The following is a 19,621-nucleotide window of genomic DNA, read 5'->3' on the forward strand; positions in this document are numbered from 1 at the left end:
TCTGAGATTGTTCCGACTCTAAGGGAAACAAAGTTGTCATGTTTATGCGGTTGTCAGAAACTAATCCCTTCTTGTATATTCAAGACGTTTCTAGTGATCTCTGAGTTAGCTGGCACAGACAAGTAATTACGTTTAATGTACTCGATAGAGACATACTGACCTCAGTCCTATGTCAAAACTATAGTGTATATTATTCCAATGTGTCGAGCCTATCAGGGATATAGGAACTACACTACACCACCATTTGGCCTTGCATTTCCCCAATAACAAGCAAGGGGCCATACCCACACTAACAGCTACACAGATTAAATAATAATTAAAAGACATTTCCTCTGTCTAGCAAATCGTCGCCTCTAAACCAAAACAAACTAGACAATAAATGAATAAACAGAATTTACCATCCACATAGGCCACACGCATCGTAAAAAGGGAAAACCTTGAAGCAGTGCCTCCCGGTGGCATAATACATTATGACACGTCGTAGCCACGCACACATGTAGGGTTGCCTGCCGGTAACCAGCATCCCCCACTGGGACCCGACATTTAAAGCCATCTGCCTCTCACTGGGCTTAGCCAGCCACTCGCCTCCTTGAAAAGTGTTTTACATTGGTATATTTACCTGAAATCCCTTTTGCACCCCCCTAAAACGACCTCCTATACAATGGCTCCCTTCGTCTTGCCGTACCCCTTTGCCGTGAGCCAGAGTGCTCCTGCTCACGCCTGCAAAAACAGCTGAAATACGCCAAGCCTCCTTGTGCCTCCACCCGCGTCCCTAGCAATCAATCTGCCACCCCCAGTATCTTGGGAATATCCCACAATTACAACGGCACCGCAGGTGCTTCAACCAACCCAGCCACAGCACCAACTTGTGGTGGGGTTGGGGCACAAGCTGTTGCGGGCTTCGAGCGGCGACTAAAACCACATCGCCGGGCATGAAAGATCTCAAAGGGCAATTTTGTCCATCAGGTCACCCTATTTCAGGCTTTTGCGCCCCCCTTTATTCAAGTCGAAGAGAGGAAAGAGCATAGAGCTTGTTCTTGTAAACCTTCTAGGGGGAAGCCGGCAGGCCTGCTTACTGGAGCTGAGGGGATGCATGGCCCACTTATAGGCTGCAGTGCGCCAGGAAAGGGGACATTATGCCACAATGTCTGTCCCTGAGAAAACTGGTGGGGTGTGTAGAATATCTTCGACATGGAGCAAGCCAGTTGGTAGACACTCAACAGCCAGTAAGAATCAAGGGTGTATGGGCTTGGGGTTGAGGAGAAGGGGGCTAATGCTTTTGAAAGGAAGTGCTATAGGTGAGAAGGACGCAGTGGGCACGCCCAGGCGGGGCGGGAAGGGTGACGCTTTCACACACCCAACACTGCCCCCAACCCATCCCCCGCAGTTTGCTGAGACCAAATGAGCTCCGCACCGGCCGGGGCAGGGGCAAAAAATACAGGACTCATCTCAACACTGAAGGCTCGATGCAGTCTCTAGCCCTCACACATGACACAAAACTGCACAATGCACTAGCCGTGTCTAGCGGGGAGAACAAAGAGGGCAGCACCTGGACGAGGGAATGTTGGCAAATGATAAATGGCCTAGTGAGACCTAATAAATCTGTGGTCTCATCTACACTAACGGAAAAAGAATAGGTTAACTTTCTGGTAAATCATTTAAACTCTGACTGGAAAATAAAAAATCAGGAAGGCAATCAAAGCAGGATGGATACTTCAAATTACGACATTGGCGGTGAAATTGATATATCAAAATCGCAAGTCTCTAAACTAATAACTAAACAAAAAGATGGGGTTCCAGGACCCAACGGTATTCCGTTCGCCCTTTACAAAGAAAAAACGGATTTATGGTCAGAATACCTCACGGAAGTGTTTAAAGAAGTAGTACGGACGGGGAACATACCCGAATCCTGGAGAGGGTCGTTAATATCCGCTATTTATAAAAAAGGAAACTGGGCCCACCCTGAAAATTACCAACTAATAACCCTTCAAGATACAGATACTAAACTGTTTGCAGGGATTCTACTTACAAATCTTGCTGAATGGGCAACGGATAATAAGATACTCCCACCGAATCAGACTGAATTTATTAAAGTACTTGGAACTACAACAAATATACTAGCCTTATCACTTTTAATGGACAAAACAATCTTAACGAAACAATCTTTGTACTTGTGCTTCGTAGATTTTAGATCTGCTTTCGATTGTGCACACAGAAATCTTCTATGGATGAAACTGCAGGAAAAAAATATTCCGGAGCAATTGTTAAAACTAATTCAACTTTTGTACACCAATACATGGGTTAGAGTGCGGATGGGGGATGGGCAGACATTAACAAAGGAAATATTAACGACAGCAGGTCTCAAGCAGGGGTGCGTATTGGCCCCTTTACTTTTTAATTTGTTTTTAGCTGACCTAACGGATGCTCTGAATGAAATAAATGCACACCCGCCAAACTAGCTGGCAAACAAATATCTAATCTGCTGTATGCAGATGATGTCATTCTCCTAAGCTAAACAAAAGTGGGGTTGCAACGCCTAATAGATCGAATATCTTCATACACAAAATAAAACGGGATGGTGATAAACGAAACAAAGACTAAAGTTATGGTTATCACTAAAAACTTAAGATTAAAACATAAATTCTAATGGTTTCTGGTGAATGTCCAATTAGAACAAGTTGAATCATACAGATACTTGGGAGTATTATTCGACGATAATGGAAACTTTCGTTCGCAAAAATTGGATATACAAAGGAAAGCAAACTCTGACAGCAGCATTCAGGATCCTGCAGAAATCTTTAGGTAATCTTACTTATCGCCCCTTTTTAAAGGTTATATCAGCGAAACTCCTGTCTACCTTAACATACGGTAGTGAGGTGCTAAGTGGGACAGATACTGTGACTATAAACAATGCAGTCACAAAAACTTTTAAATCCCTTTTTCATCTACCAAATAATGCATCACCAGCACAAATAAGGCTCGAGTTTGGTCTAAATAACCAGTTGTACGCAAGAAAGGGCCAATTTATCAAAGTATGGAACAGGATAAAAAATGATCATGAAAATCAAATGTCTCAGCTATTATGGCAAGAAATAAATGAATACAAAAAATTACAAGCCTGGAAATATTTAAACAAAGCACTGGAAGAATTTGATGTAATGCCAATCCGGAAAACTACAATAACCAAGGAATCGATTAAAAAAGCAATCAATAACATAACAAATCATCTATCAATTGTACGAGATAAAGATACATTTGCAAAAAGAAAACATGCATGGCCAATAATGAGTGGGTTTTCAAAAAAGAAGATTCAACCATATTTAGAAATACCATGGTCATTAAAAAAAAAAACAAATCTTTATAAAGGCACGATTTGGTGTATTACTGGGACTATGCCACCTCCCTCCATGGATAAAGTTGGAAGAGGACACATTATGTAGACTATGTAAAACAGGAAAGGAGAACATTATTCACTTATTATGTATCTGCCCTAAACTGCAAATTTAAAGAAAAACCATACTTAAGTCACTTTTTAATGCTGGAGGAATAAGGTCATGTAGACAAGCTTTGATAATGTGTCTGCATTCTGATGATATAATCATGAATTCTGCTTTTGTAAAGTTTTTATTATGAGTAGGAGCCAAACTACAAGATCATAATTAAGAAGCCACTAGCACAGTATGAAATATTTTTTTATATCATGAAAGGAATATTTTAGAAAATATACCATGAAATGAATTTTATCTATCGCAACTGTCTTAAAACAAATTAGATGCCGCATTTTAATGTTTGTTTTAGTTGTTTTATATTGTATTATATATTATATGTATGATGTCTCATTGTAAGATTTTAAGTAATCAAACAATAAAGAATTCTTCTTCTCACCTGGACGAAGGCAGGTATAAGTACCTGGGCCCCTGTCAAACCCTTGCCGGAAGTGACATGGGGGAGCGTGCCAGATGTGAAGGTCTCCCCAGAGGATCCCAGGAAGTGGACTTCAGGGGGAATGTGCCTGAATGTGGCACTAAGGGGCCGCCGTCTTGGGTATGTGCCCTGCGTGCGCCGCAGACAGCTGCATTCATAGGTTAAAAGCCTAGGACTGGAAATAGTGAACTCACACGGAGTGAGGTGGCGACATGAAGCTCCTGCATTGGCTTCTGTTGCATCCACTGATGTAGGACTAGGATAGAGGCGGAAGTGATGATATCTGCTCCTTCTTCAATCAACAGCAATAAATAGAAACTGAAAAGGGACACAATGGTAGACATTCTTCATCCAGTGATGTCAGTAAGAAGATGCTCAACTGGCTCCTCTTCTGACATGTCCAGCATGCTGCTTCACAAGTACTTGCATGCAACAAGTGGTTGCTGCATGGCATCGGTAGCCCTGTCATACTAACTGTCATTCTGAGACCAAAAAGAAGTAGGATTTTTCAGGTTTTCAGACTTCTAATAAGCATAATTATGGCGACCTCAGAAATGATCTTATATAACCTTTGCCCCTGTGAGGCCAAATCAAGAAATAACATCACCTCGCACAAGAGGGCTCTATCCTAATATGTGCTTCAGGGCAATGTCACCTTATGGATTTTTGGGGCCCGAGTAAGACATATTTTATGGCGCCCTGTTCCGAACAACTTTACATTTTATTATTTATTTTCTAATAATTCAAGCTTACATGGTGCAAAACAATATTAAATTTAAACTTGCTCACAAAACAGCTGAAATATAGGTCTTGCCTCAGGCCCCAAAATCCTTAAATTATACTGGATAGAGAGAGAGAGACAGAGGCACTCAGAGGTAGAGGCAGGAAGAGAGAGGGAGAGAGGCTCTGAAAGAGAAATCGATGAAAAAGAAAGAAACTGAGATATATCACTCTACCAAGGGGCCGCATAGAAGATGGACAATTGCCCACCTTGCTCATGCCTTGAAACGTCTCTGCCGCAGGATGCAGTGGGTGGTAATGGATGCATTTCTGGCAGCAATCAGAGGCGCACAAAAAACACCCAACCCAGGGGCTACACTGCTAATGAATAACAATCCGTGTCTTTAACAAACAGCTCTACTTCTGAGCATCAATCCTGACCTGCGGCCATGGAAGCGTTAAAACATTCTCTGCGTCAAATATCATTGTTTTTAGGCGAGTTAGTTTAATTAAGGTGGATCAAGAGTAGAGGTGGACAAATTCCTTTTTTGTTCATCAGCAGTCAGTTAATGGAAAACTCAGGGCAATTCGACCTATTTCCGCTGCTTGGCACGTGCTATCCCTAAATAATATTTTTTTTTAAAGGCAGAACACAGGTAGAGTGCCCAGCATCACAAAATCTCCTCATTCCGCGCAGGAAGGAAATCACAGAATAGGGAATTCCTATGCCGTCCCGTTCAGACTGTCGGTGGCCAGACAATATCATTAGTTTAATGGTCGCTGCTCTAAGGTAATGACAATGGCCAACTCCTAGCAATGCTTCAAAACCCGGCCCCTTCATCGCAGATCCAGGAAGGACCCTGGACACCGACTTCCGCGCTGGGAAGCTGTTTACAAGAGCACTTTCCAGAGTCTGGGTAATTATTACTAAGGTAAATACACTGACCAGCCCCTCACAGTGCTTCTAGTAGCAAATGTGTTTTACTTTTTTTTCCACCTGTGGAGCAGTGAAGCAACCCTTATTCTGCTGCTGAAAATATTGGCGAATTCCGCATGTTTGAAATTGGCCCAAATATTTCACCCAGCCCTAATCAAGATTACAGCTGTCAGAATGAATTCTATTTGTTTATAAAAAGCACAGGATTGGAATATCTGGTAGCAGTTAACACCAATAAGCATTCCTCTGCTGTTTCACAATCAGTGCCCTTACAAGCAGCTCTGTCAATGCATCTCAGTGATGGCCAGCAGCACCATCACCCCACTGTTCTGGAAACTGGACTATTACAGGGTGCTCTGCCAATGTATCTCAATGAAGAGCCGCAGTCCTTCCCACTGCCATGTCAGTGTAGGCCCTTTACAAGTAGCTCCGTCAAGGCACTGTATGTACTGAAACCTTCACGCCTCTCCTGAATTCGGCACCAAACAGAAATAATGGGCAATATAGACTCCCGGGTTCTTAAATGTAGAGCTGGTTCATGATGCTGCCCTAAAGAACTCTGGCCAGGGAAACAGAGTTGACCATGGAGCAGCCACCCGGTTTTGTCATTTTTCTTTTTTCTGCCACTGAGAGTTGGTTTTCCTATTATCATCCACGCATGAAGTTGTTCTTTACCGTCTCAACTCTCAGGTGTGAGGGGGAAGAGGAAGACAATCCTCAGTCTAAAACGACGCATGTCTGCTGATTTATAAGAGGCAGCGGCAAGCCTCAGGATGATGGCAGTCTAATATCCGCCATTAATGACTGCTTCTTCAGACTTGCCACTACCAATGGTTGTGGGTGACATGGTAGTCAGCAGTAGAGCGAATCAGCCGTAGATTTGACGAAGATGGCAATGAAACCAGGATCCTGGAGTGATGTCTGCTAGTTGAAATGATGATCTGAAAGAACTTGGTAATAAAGGTGTCATTCTGACCAGAGGTGAACAGACTAGCTGAGTGGAAAAACAGCAGCGTGGCTCTGAAAAGGCAACAAGGTAAGGAACTGAAGCATGAACTGTGGAATTTCCATAGGAGCTGACAACCTCTTGCCACTATAGGGCGGATACTACGACATGCGGCTAGGCAGGGATCCAATGGTTAAACTTATGTCTCACCCACAGAGATGGAGAGTACAAATGAGAAATCTTGACTAGAGAGTATGCATATTTTGTGATGGATTATAATGATCTTGTGTCCAAAGGCAAGAGTCCCAGGTGTCCACCAAGCTTTGTGATTGCAATACCACCAGGAAGAGGCCTTATGGATGTGTAAATCAAATTAACCCCGCAACACCATTATTTTATTTGCATAATGCATCTTTTTTGCCTTTTCCAGTTCCTTACGGAGCTGCAATTTCTTCCTGCAACGAGCCTTGTCTTCAAATCCTCACTTCCTCCACCTTGCCGCACAGCTGCCTTTGGTCACAAATGAGCATATGAGAACAGGGGTTAGACTTATGCCTATCCAATACACTGGCTGCCTCAGATCATGACACCAATATCTTCTAACATGTGCTTGTGGCTTAATAAATAGCATCAAAGTTTCTCTCTGCCATACCCTCAAGTCCTGAAACGAAGTATTGAGCCTGCCAGTACTTATTACCTTTATTTTGGTGGTTAACGCTATATAAGCCTCCTGATTGGCTGATTGTCATTCTTGCCTATAGTTGTCTGCATCCCGTCTCTGCCATTTCTCCACTTAAATAAAATATCTTTTCTGATCTTATGATTTGCTTTCTGCCAGCACAAGCAACGTATATACTAATAAGAACAGTAATTTATGGTGAAAGAGTCCTCTCTTTTTAGGTCTGGCCTAGGCAGCGCTTGCACTGTCTCCTAGAGAAATGCTGTATTCAGGATATGGCATTAAGGCTCCGCCCATGTTCCACCCATGTTTTTAATTGGATCCTTTGACTGAATTTCCAAATGCTTTTGCTTCTTTGGTTAATCGCTTTTCTAGTCCCTCCTCAGTATCGCCTTTTCTTCTTTTGTACCTTCCCATAAGGACTGCCCGGTACATATGTTGTTACTTAGGATCTGTTATTTACCGTTTGTGACAGGGAGGGCTCCTCCGCTAAGGCGGAGGATCGTCGCCCCACTGTTTTAAGGCAGTGCTGAGGAAAAATAAAAGGATAATAACGACACAGTATTATCATTTTTTTTTCCTTTCCTTGGTGCGGGGAGGGGCGGGGCTGGCCAGTGCAGGGGCCAGGCGAGGAGTGGTTTGCCCACCAAAGTGCGAATGAATGTTTGACTGGCCGTCTTGGGCCGGCCAAATATCTATGCGCACTTTGCATGTTCCCACCAGGCTGCATTACACAGCTTAGTGGGGAACATGCACAGGCTCCCTGTCCCCATCTGAGCGCCAAACCATGGTGCTCAGACCAATCACAACGCTGCAATGCAGTGTTGTGTTTGGCTTAAAGCAACTTAGGCGAACAAATCACAATGCTGCATTGCAGTATTGTCATTGGGTTAGGGAGCCTCGGGAGTCCGGGTGCTTCCCCTGCAACGATGAGAGGTGGTAGACAGGCGGCGGCTGGCGGCGCAACCAGCAGGTACGTTTTTTTTTACTTATGTTTATTTTTTTTAATTTTTTAGCCTTTGATCCTATGTCGAAAAACTATTCATTCTTAACCCACTGTCCACAATGAATGCATTTATCGATTAAATGTCATTGTAACCGGTCTGAGCCCACTTAAACTTACATTTCTCGCTTGAGAATTTTCTGCCTAGACTGTAGCCAGACACGGAAACAAGAAAGCCTTTTATACCTTGCTCATAGATATTCTAAATTCCAGTTTTTTCTTCGCTTTTAGCTTCTTGGGCAGAAATTTAGATTAGAAAAGCAATCAGTTGCTGTTATCCGAGAGGCTTTGAAACTGATGCCAGAGGGTTTAAATGACTACAATTGTGCACGCTTTGTTAAACCTGGCCTAATAATCATGGGGGCTAACCAGAGTGGAAAGGGCAGAGGCGTCTTCGTGTCCTAGCTTTTATGTATATCATTCCACCTCATATGGAGTACTCACATTGCAATACCTGAGGGACTACTTTACATCTCAAAATTGCATGAATTATCATGCATAATTGTCTTTATCCAATGTGAGTATTGTGTACAGAAATCAATCCCTTTTCACTGCACCAGAATTTTCATTAAGCTTTTAGATTATTATGACTCAAAATGCAAGTCTGATCTACTGGCTTTGACAATGCTTATGACTAGCAGCTGGAAGGATCACGCTCTTTTTGCCTGAAGCTGATCTGGGTAATGCTCAATATTTTTGTCTGTTTGCCTCTTTAGCATGCCCTCGCCAGTAGGGCAGAACTTCCTAAGGTGGGCAGTATTGCTTAGTAGACCTACTGTGGCTATGTAACAAATACATTCTTGCATTACTAAAAGATTGAGCTATCGGTGTTTCAAATAACAATGCAACGCCAATGGCTAAAACCTTCAGCAATGCAAGACCTAATGCATTGAAAATGCTTGTTTATAACAGGAGAGGCCTGCTCCCCTGCTTACCGCCCAGTCTGGTGGAAGCCATTCGGCATGTGGAGCTGTAAGTCTTGTTTCACCTGAGGGATAGCACACTAGTCCGAATCCAGAGCCTGGACATCTGTGTAACCTGGAAATAGCTCAGCTTCAAGGTCGAGCTGCAAGTCTCTGTTCCTGTAAGCTGTGTAGCTCTGAGGGTCCTTGTGAAGGTGGCAGCTGAGGGACAAGGATGGCATGTTGGGGAGGGGAGGGCCACTCACCACATTTTGCTTTCTTGCGGCATTACAGGTTGTGCGATCAATGTGGGACTGAAGACGTCTAGGCATTTTTTTCATTCATTCATTCATTTATTGCATAACTGAGTTACCCTGGCTGTGTATGGCACATTACAAAGCGTTAATGAACTCAAATAAAGATGAATATGATAACCTGCACACCTCAAAGTTTAAGTGTATCAACCAATTCAATCAGCTTAACTTGAATTTTTTTTTAAAGAGTGGTGCTGCCCCTGTAAGGCCTGATAAGCCCCCATCAGGTAACACACTGTCTTCTTCTTTATTTCTTTATACTGTCTTTTCACTGTCTTTTGATTAAGAATTGAAAAGACAGTATAAAGAAATAAAGAGGAAGACAGTGTGTTGAACTGTTACCATTCTGCTTCATTGATTTACATTTTCAACTAATGGTGTTTGTCTTGCACAACTTTTAGCATTTGATGGTGATTAACCTTAGGAAAGCATCGTTATCTGAAGATATGAATGCATTGATTCATTTTACTCTCTTGAAGAACATTTGGATTATCACTGTTCTTGTGTAAACATTGCTCAATTATCATTGTTGCTTTAGAACTAAAATATTGTATAAATCATTTAGCACCTATTTCGGGCTGGTGAATAGTGCGCCCTTGTGCTCAAACAGTGTCTGTTTGAATTCTTGGAACATTGCAAAGCGTACCAGGTATTCTATGTTGTTCATGTGCTACTGTTGTGGTTTTTTGTTTAGCCACATAAAGCTTTCTGGGAGTTTTAGTCCTGAGTCGCTACATCTGGTCTAATTGAACTACGACGCCTGAAAACAAGACTCCACAAGAAAGAAGGCCCAAGGAGACCAAACACTGTTTACCCATTTACACTTGATAATAGCTAATGGGTTACTTGAAGCCACAAAGGCAATAAAAAAATAAAACAGATCGCTAAAAAGATAAAGTCTTAATTTTTTGTAAACACAGAGTCTGGACCGCGACAAAGACGCCATACAGAAGCATTCGTATACACGTCATCATCTATGTGGCCCCATGCCATGTGCAAAACCTCTTGTCAATTCTGGATTTTTTACCAACTTTGCTGAGACAGCTAGGGTATTTGAGCACACACGTGCCATCTTACAAGTTCCAGAATGCAATGTGGCGTTCGTTCCGAAGCCAGGACTGGATAAAGGTGCCAAACATGATATGGAACTGCTTGGCAGTCGTGCTGTAAATGCACAGGAAACGTCCTGTCTGGGAGAAGCGAGCTAATGGCACAAGATAACTCCAAGTCACCATGAATGTGCTTTTCAAGTCCTGAATTTCTGTTTAACAACCATGTTGTGCATTCTGGGAGTCGTGGTCCCAGTTCAATTATGTTGTTTCAATAGCTCTACCACACCTCAAGCAGTATAGGAAAAATCCAGTACTGGAGAATTACGTCCTTGGTGGCATGGAGTCATCTGGCAACTTGAGTTCATGATAGCCATGAAGAATGTATCGCTCTTTTGGGCGGAGGATCTTTTGGAGGCCTAGAACTATGGAATTTCGAGAGGGCTGAACTGGTATTAAAAGCAACCCAGGACAAAGTTGTGATCTGAGTCCCATATGACACTAAACGACTGGGCTCACAACTGGGTTTCAAGGAGGTGCTCTGTCATGAAATAGATTTTCAAAACTGGACAAAGTGATTCATTTTATGGCTCATAGCCTCAGAAATGCAGGCACGGCTCCTTTTAAGCATTTATTTCAAAGCATATCCTATTTAGTGCTCATTTTCCAATTCAGGTGTCAAGGCATGTACCCATGACCAGGGCCTAGAAGAAGGACATAAGGGGGGAAATCCATTAACCCACAGATAAAGACAACACCCTAAAAATGTACCCCTAATGCTTACATTAGGGGGAAAGCCATCAGGCCCTCAGACTCTAAAAATAAATCTGCCTTCCCCAATACAGTCGTAAAAGCACCCTTCCAATTAACCCTCTTCAAAAGAGCTAAGAAACTCCTGAGCAGCCTTAGGTTGAATAAAGGAAACAGCAGCCCCTCCCCTTTTCACACTCAGATTGGCTGGAAGTAGCAGTGAAGCCTCACAACCCTTCATAATTAAGTCTTTCTTGATCTTGTGCAGCTTCTTTTTCCTGAAGATCATTCCGCAATTCAAATCTGGAAAGATGAGTTCTAGCGTGATTCATTTTAAATCTTTTTTACTGGCCATTGCTTTAAGTATTGCTGATCTCAGGATGGCATACGCCAGGTCCGCCAAGACCGTTCCAACATCTGCAAAGACCATTCCAGCACCCTCCTCTGCTCCGCGTGCCCCCTTCACCTGCAGCTTGATAGCCATCTTTAGCTAGGTCTTACCAGCATCTTTAGCTAGGTTTAGCTAGTGTCTGCCTCAACAACCGCCTCCTGCAACCATCTCTTCATCTATGGCCTTAGGTTTGCCAATTCACGGCAGGGTGGCCCAGAAGGGATCCTTGAGCATCAGGCTTTGATCTCATTTTCCAAAAACTGAGACTTATACTCTAGATGAGACAGCGTGGAGACAAGCATTGCTCAAAATGGGGTCTCTGGTCCGCTTCCTGTTTCTGCTGTACCTTCCTGTCCTCCAGAGTAACAATCCATCAATCCAACCTCTCCACTGCTTCCTCACTACCATGTATTCTAGTACCCCCGCCAGTGCCGACACCTTGTTTCCAATCCTTTATTGACTCTGTTGTAGCTCACTGAGCTTGGACATCATCAGTGGTTTACCATGGGTCAAGTCTGGGGCACTGGCAGGTCCCGCCTCTGGCTCAAACTTTTGAAGATCCCTGGTGCTTTGAGCCTTTTGTCCACAAAAGTCTTTCTCTCCTCTCTTGGGCTTCACTTTCAATTCCATTGGGGACATTTTCTTTCAGGTTTTGGAAAAAGTTGGAGATTCTTCTGGTTTAATACCTACATGGTTGAATGCACTCTGTCAACCATTCACCGTATCTGAGGGCCAGCACATTATCACTATGGGGCCCCCTCCGGGCTCATTGGCATGCGTCTTCCTCCAGGTCTTCACCACGCCACATCTGCGATCTTGTCCCGGGCTCCTCTGGGACGGATACACCCAGAGGCTTTGGGTGCTCCTTCTCCCTTCCACAGCTGTCAAGTTTTCAGATTGCTTATGTGTGACATTTCTATGGTTTCAGATGGCACATGAGGGACATACTACTGTCAAAAATATGTGACACTTTTTGTGAGTAAATCAAACAATGAGCAGTATTTGAGTGCCTTTCTGTGAGTTTGCTACAACACTATCCAGACATATCACACAACAATGAACATATGCCTAAAACAAGCCAACCATATTGGTGATTCCAATTCTTCTAGCAGTATCAGATCAATATGTAATAACAATTATTGTTTTTGAGATTAATTAGAATTTTAAAAAATTCAATTCTGATGATATTAGTATGGGATATGAAGATTACTAGGTATATGGAAGGAGAAGTGGTCTTTCTTTTAATTTCTCAAACATACTCAGACCAAAGCAACTTAATTAGTCACTAACAGTATTTTATAGAAGTAGACGGGTAGGTAAACACATAGAAAATAAAAGGTTGACGGAGCCCTGCTGGGATTCAAACCCACGGCCAGCAGTTTATGTACCTCTGTAGTAGGAGCATAATCCCACTGGGCTATCTGCTAAGGAGATGGAGGGTCGATTTCTTCCTCTCTTCCCCTGTACCCCAGCATACCACAGTGCAGGGATTCAAACTAGTGGTCAGCAGTTTATGCACCTTTGCAGCAGGTGCATAAACCCACTGGGACATCTGCTGAGGAGACCCTGGCTCGATTTCCTCCTCTCTTCCCTCGTACCCTTATTTACCACAGTGCAGCATGCGGAACCTACAGACAGCGCTGAATTATGAATAACAAACAAAGGTGTTGCTTGCGCTCTTAGTTCCTTCTGACAGAAGCATGGGATATGTCATGTGGTGTCTGCTGACTGGTACGTTTTCATGTCCCTTTCAGTGCTTAGTTTGTAAAAGAATAGGTGCCTAGCCCAGAATTCTGCTTAGAATTCTGGGGCCGGCACTATTGGAAGTCAGGGTGCCAAATACCAAGGCTGCGGGGTCTTGATTCCACCTCATGCCTCTTTAATCCATTACCATATACTCCCTGCCTCGTATCTCTCTCTTGCTCGTTCTTTTTCACCCCTGCCTTCTCTCTTTGTCTCTGTCTTTCCATCTTTTTCCTTCCTCCGGTTTGTGTTTTTCTCCTCTCTTGCTTTGGGTGAAAGTCTGCTGAGGTAAAATAAGCTCTGGCCCACAACAATGAGGGACCGTGTGCCTCACCTGCAACCACTGTCTCAAATAAAGCACTGGTCTCCTCTGAGAGCCCCTCCCCAAACAGGTCTCCCCTGCAGTCTCCATGGGAACACAGGAAGCTGCACATAAACTGAGCACATCCGGTACAAAGTCGCACACATATGTGAGAGGGCAATGACTCCATTATGAGCATGTGCTCGGAACACGTTTATAAGCCACCCACAGGCGCTGTGAGGTCTCCCTGCCTCAATCCTCTGCTCCAGAGGTCTCAATTCTGCTCCATCATGAACCCCTACAAATAACGTTAACTCACCCAGACAGGCAGAGGGTCATAGTTACAGCAGCAGCTCAAACAAACTCCTCCAGCCTGAGCCTCAGTGGGAAAAAAACCCGAATAGGACTCAATAACCAGTTTGTTGGTAAGAACCACCTAGCTTGTACACTGGGTAAATACCAGTTCCACAGGTTTTGGTAAATAACAGGAGTTAAATGAATTGTTACAGTGTACTGTGAAATCTGTATTTATCGCATGTGTTAATTACTGACTCTCTGCTATTTACTGCATGTGGCAAATACTGCACCTGATAAATAGCACATGACAAAACGTCAGGAAACGCCCATTTTCAGGCATTGATAGTTCCTGGAATAAAAAAACGAATCCCTAGAAAGCATCGACAGCCACAGCAACACATAGAATGACTTCAGGACACCTCTGAAGAACGCCAATACTTCAGTGCTGTGTGGAAGTGTGCAGGCATTCATTTTGTGTGGACAAAGTACTTTGAAACAAGACAAACTGAATCCATTCCCATCCTCTGATATCAATCAGTTATCACCGGCAGAAACCTGCCAAACTCTTCCATCATGGACCTCAACAGTAAAAGGAAGTATACGTTTTCGGATCCTGAGCTGAAGGTCCTGACTAAGGAGGTGATAAGAAACCAGACCGTCTAATGTGCCACCCTGTGCTGAAGATGCCACCAAAAATAAACAAGAGCATGCTTGTGGAAGGAGATAAGGGAAAAAATGATATCAACATATCTAGATGATGTTGCGAACATTAAAAAATAGGTTCCTAAATTATGACCATCCTCAACAAGTATAGAGTGGAAGACGAGATAGAAGGTCTCGAGGTCGGAGGAATCCATGGTAAGAGATATAAGAGTTATAATGGAAGCACATGTGGTTGTTAAAAAGTTGACTTGGCTGAGAATCATCATCATTGTGAAGAGTGATAAATGTAATTTGTAACACAAATACACACAGATTCATGTATGTGCTGCCAGAGGGGCTAAAAACTCACTAAGGGTACTGTTGACATGCATTGAGATTGGACTACAACAATTATAATGCATTGTAATCTTGATGATGAAGGGTTGACTTTTCTGGCCAGTGCGTAAAGGGTGTGGGTGACCACACTATGACTAACGTTGCTTCTATGCAGGATCTCAGTATTGTGGTTTGATGCAGTTCACCTAAACAGGAGTTCATTATACACAGTTCCATGTCCAGCCACATGGGGCCACAAGGTGTACACAAGGTGTACATGAGGGCAATCAATTGACTTTAGGATGTCTGAAAATCCTGCCTTAGCATTGATTTTTGGTGGCTGGCATTGGCTGTGTGGGTGTCCAAGGGGATCTGTATATACTGCCCACTCACTCTGCAAAGTATCTATCACTTAGCAGAGTATTTTGCTGACGGTTGTCTGAGAAATGCAATGCACCAGTCCTACTGTCCACAGTGTGATATCTGTCGCAAAGAACGGCGAATGCAGGGGATCCTTATGTTGGACTCCAGGTTATCCGTAATGGTATGTTTTGTATGATGCCCATATGGAGTATGTATATCCTCTGGATCTCAAGCTGACTCGTGTTTATGAGCTCCAGCCTTACTGTGTCAATCGTGGCTCTCCTGTGTTGCTGCGCCATTAGAGACCTTTGGTTAGTGGTCTGGATTCCATCCTTATGTCTCATGGTTTATTGTATCAGAGCATAGATCTGGCATAACATGCTACCGTAGCCTTGCAGTGCTGAGTTTGAGTGGTGTGCCGTGGAATGGAAGTGTGAGCTGCTGCAATCAACCTGTGAGAGATTTACCTTTCCATGGTTTCTGTAAGGCCTGGTACTGTTCCCAAGTGGGAGTGGGATTTTATTTTTTTCGGTTCAAACAGTGCATGTACTCAGTTTTTGCATCACTGGGTTGGTCTTAGGTTTTTATGAATTGCTATAGCTTTTCTTTCATCCCTACACTTTCAGGAATTTTTACCACCTGTTTTTGACAGGAGGTATTTTAAGCTGATATTTTCCACTGATTTTCAATGACCTCTTGTACTTGTAATTGTGTGCTATTTACCACATGCGTTATTTTTCACAGGTGGCAATTAACAATGTGATTAATGGCACGTGGACTACAGGCATGTGGTGTTTAGCACCTCATAAATACCATATACGTTTTTTAACTTGTGGGCAGAAGAGTCTTTACATTCATGAGCTAGTTACCCTCGCATGCAGTAATTACCACTACACCTAACGCATAATCAGGGCCATAGACTTCACTGAAGGAGTAAGACTGACAGCTACTTACAAAGTGAACAACTTAGCTGGGCCCAGGGCAATTTTCACAGCTACTATTCACCTCTCCTTGACCTGGGCCCAGCTCGTAAATCTCTGAGGAAGTACAGCAAGTGAGCTGGCTGCTGTTTACATAGCCCCACTTACCTGCAGTGCCTCGTCGCACACATTGGAACTAGGAATTATGCATGACTAACATATTAGCATGATGATGCGGACACCAGCACTATAATGTGTTAGTCTAACCTGTGATGGATAGTACTTGGCAGTACTGCCCTTCTCCATATCTCCTCAGCATGGGGCACTGCCTTTTGCCTGGTATCTTGCTCAACGCGCAAGTGGCACCAGTAGGGCAAATTACAGTCAAGCAAGAGCTCCTGTTGTCAGGGGTTGGGTCCCACGATAGTCTATTCTCTTTACACACAGGGTCCGTTGTCACTCCATTGCTGCCCTGGAGAAAAAGCACAGCCCAAGTGAAGGAAACCTCACCAACGTTTGTGGAGAAAGCAGCCACTGCAGAGCTCGGTTGGCTCTGCCCACAAATGATCCATTTTACTGCACTCTTCCTCTAGCTATATGGACCAAAACGCCATCGCTTTCACAGGTCTGAGCGCACTTGTGCCTGCCTTACTTCCTTCGTCCTCAGTCCCTCTTTCCGGCACAACCTCCTATCCCCTCGCTGTACACCATGCTACACAGAGGCAGGCTGCTGGTTGGGCTACAGGTCTCGCCTCACCTCGTTCATCTTGTTCATGATCGGCATCTACAATTGTTACATGACACCACGCCTATCCTGGCATGACTTCTGGCAACTGTTGGGGTGTAGGTAGGACAAGTTCTCCAATCGTTGCCAAATGTAGCATCGGGTTTGACTTACACTAATACACAGACTGAGTTAGATCTAAGTTTAATCAATACACCCCAGCTAGTCTGCCACACAGTATCAACTGACTACTCGATCCCTTACATTCCAGAACTCAACACAGTAAAATGGCAGCCAGCGACTCCCCTGCTTGTCACGAGCCACATGCATGTTCAAGAGAACACCACAATTATGAATAGTAATTCAATAAATGTTCTACTTTACATCAGGGTCTGGCACAATACCAAGAGAGCATCATTGCTCTACTGCAGCCTCTATGAAAATTATGTTTCTCACCCTCGGGCGTGCTTTCAGTGTTGGATTGGTCGGGCCTCCCTGAATCCATGTGTTCCAGGTTTATGGTGTGTGTTGGGGGATGGAGGTCCCCTGTTATCATCCCTTGATTCCTTTTTAGTTCAAAAGTTTTATTGAATTATATCTAGGGCTCCCGGTTGTATGGTATTTATATTTTTGTCACTTCCGTCTGTATTTATCCATATTTACTTTTTGCAAATTTGACCTGTATTTATCCATATTTATTTTAGGTTTTGTGGAAAAATGAATCTGAAATGTGTATGTTTCTGCATTTATTTAACCAATTAATGTTCATTCGTGCCTGAACGCCTGACAGGTTTCAATAATATATACCCACTCAGGTGGTAAAATATGCACATGTAAGAAAATATGTACATTTTAGTATCGAAGTTGTGCAAATCTACTGCTGTTTGAGGCTCTTTATTAAAATCCCTATATTTTTTGTATCCCCTTACTGTCAATCCACACAGCAATTGGCCTGGCAGTCATGACTGACAGCATTTAGATTGACTCAAAAACAACCCTATTTCCATTTTTATCCACATTTTAAAATAAATGCAGACAGGAAAATAAATGTTTTTCTGTCTGTATTTATCTGTAAAAATCAGTAAAAACGGAAAACAGGGAGCCTTAATTATATGCAACAGTAGTACAGAAATTATTTTAAAAAATGAAAGTACAATGGACGTAGAAATGGTTACAGAGCGGTAAGGTTACCAGAGGACTCTATGCCATAAAGGGACACTATTCTTCAGTGCTGGTCTTTCCTTTAACAACATATTGTATTCTGGAAGATGTACTCTTGGTTCATTTCGTTTAACCCAATTGAAGTAACTCAACTGAAAGCTATGATTCCCAGAAGGAAAGTCCAGGAAGGGAACATGATACCTGATATACAAAGTGTTTTAACTGTCGCAAACCTCAGATTTGTGAAATCTGAGGGCTTCTGACAGTAAAACCATATTTTGTAATGTACTAAACCCACTGAATAATTCAGAAAAAGTTGTTCGAATCGGTAAATTGGTTAAGTAAACATAAACAGCCTCATGCATCAAGCCAAAATCCAGTCGGTAAAATACCGATTCGCTAATAGCTCCCGGTATGGAGTTAAGAATACCCAATCCCAATGCATCAACCCAAAAACAAAAATCGCTATTTAAGGAATCCTTAAATAGCGATTCCTTAAATAGCGATAGCATTTAAGGAATCCCAAATAGAGATTCCTTAATTTAAGGAATCTCTATTTGGGATTCCTTAAATGCAATGCATGAAAGTTAAAAAATTAGCGAATTCGCTAATAGGGGGAGCAAATTACCATGAAGATGAACTGCATGGTAATTTGCTAAAAGTTTGAAAAATGCACTTTTGTGCATTTTTCAAAGTTTCATGTTGCGCACACACATGCCCTTAGAGCATGTGTGTGTGCAACATATGTGCACATATCAATTTCAGGGGTGCAATAGGGTGTCATTTTGACACCCTTGCACCCTTGAAATTGCATGAGCAATTTGCGATAACCTACTGGTACTCGCTATTTGCTCATGCAATCTCCAATTCATTCCTATGGGCCTGGAGGCCCATAGGAATGATTGGGATGGCATTCCTTAATTGCTACTCGCAATTTGCTAGTAGCAATTAAGGAAAGTTAAGGAATCGCTATTTGAATAGCGATTCCTACATGCATAGCCTTTTGCTATTCCTTATTAGCGATTCCTTATTTTTCGCTAATAAGGAATCGCAAATGCCAATGTTGATGCATATGCCCCTTAGGAATCGCTAGCTGGAAGGGGTGTGTGGCAACCTAAATCCAGTCTCAAAATATTAATATTTTACAACTAATTTAAAATTGATGGAAAGCAATTCACAAACAGGACCTTCACCTTTGAGAAGGTCGACAAAAATGTTTTTTACTTCTAAAAAAGGTCTGTTTAACTTTTCATGTTTTTTAATGCATGCCATTTTCCATTTAGGAAAACTGGGTGCATTTAACATAAAAAAAAGAATGCTTTATTTAAAAGTAAGGAGTGCCTGTGAGCCAATTGTAGTGGGTCGTACTTTGTGAACTGCCTCATGCATATTAATGAGGTAGGTCGAACTGCAGCCCGCTACTGTTCATAATTTTGTGAACTGGCGTATTAATACATAAGTCAGCTCGCAAAATTCCTTTCCATTTGCAAAAAGTCACTGCGCAATTTGCGACCACTTT

General features: G+C 42.8%; 1 protein-coding gene across 1 annotated transcript in view; it reads right to left on the reverse strand.

The window, feature by feature from the left end:
• The window catches only part of LOC146833779 (uncharacterized), a 324,308-nt gene that overhangs the window by 79,254 nt on the left and 225,433 nt on the right, over positions 1 to 19,621 (reverse strand). The gene's annotated exons all lie outside the window — the stretch shown is intronic.

Source organism: Triturus cristatus, chromosome 4_2 (genome assembly GCF_964204655.1).
Source record: "Triturus cristatus chromosome 4_2, aTriCri1.1, whole genome shotgun sequence".
NCBI classification, from domain to species: Eukaryota; Metazoa; Chordata; class Amphibia; order Caudata; family Salamandridae; genus Triturus; species Triturus cristatus.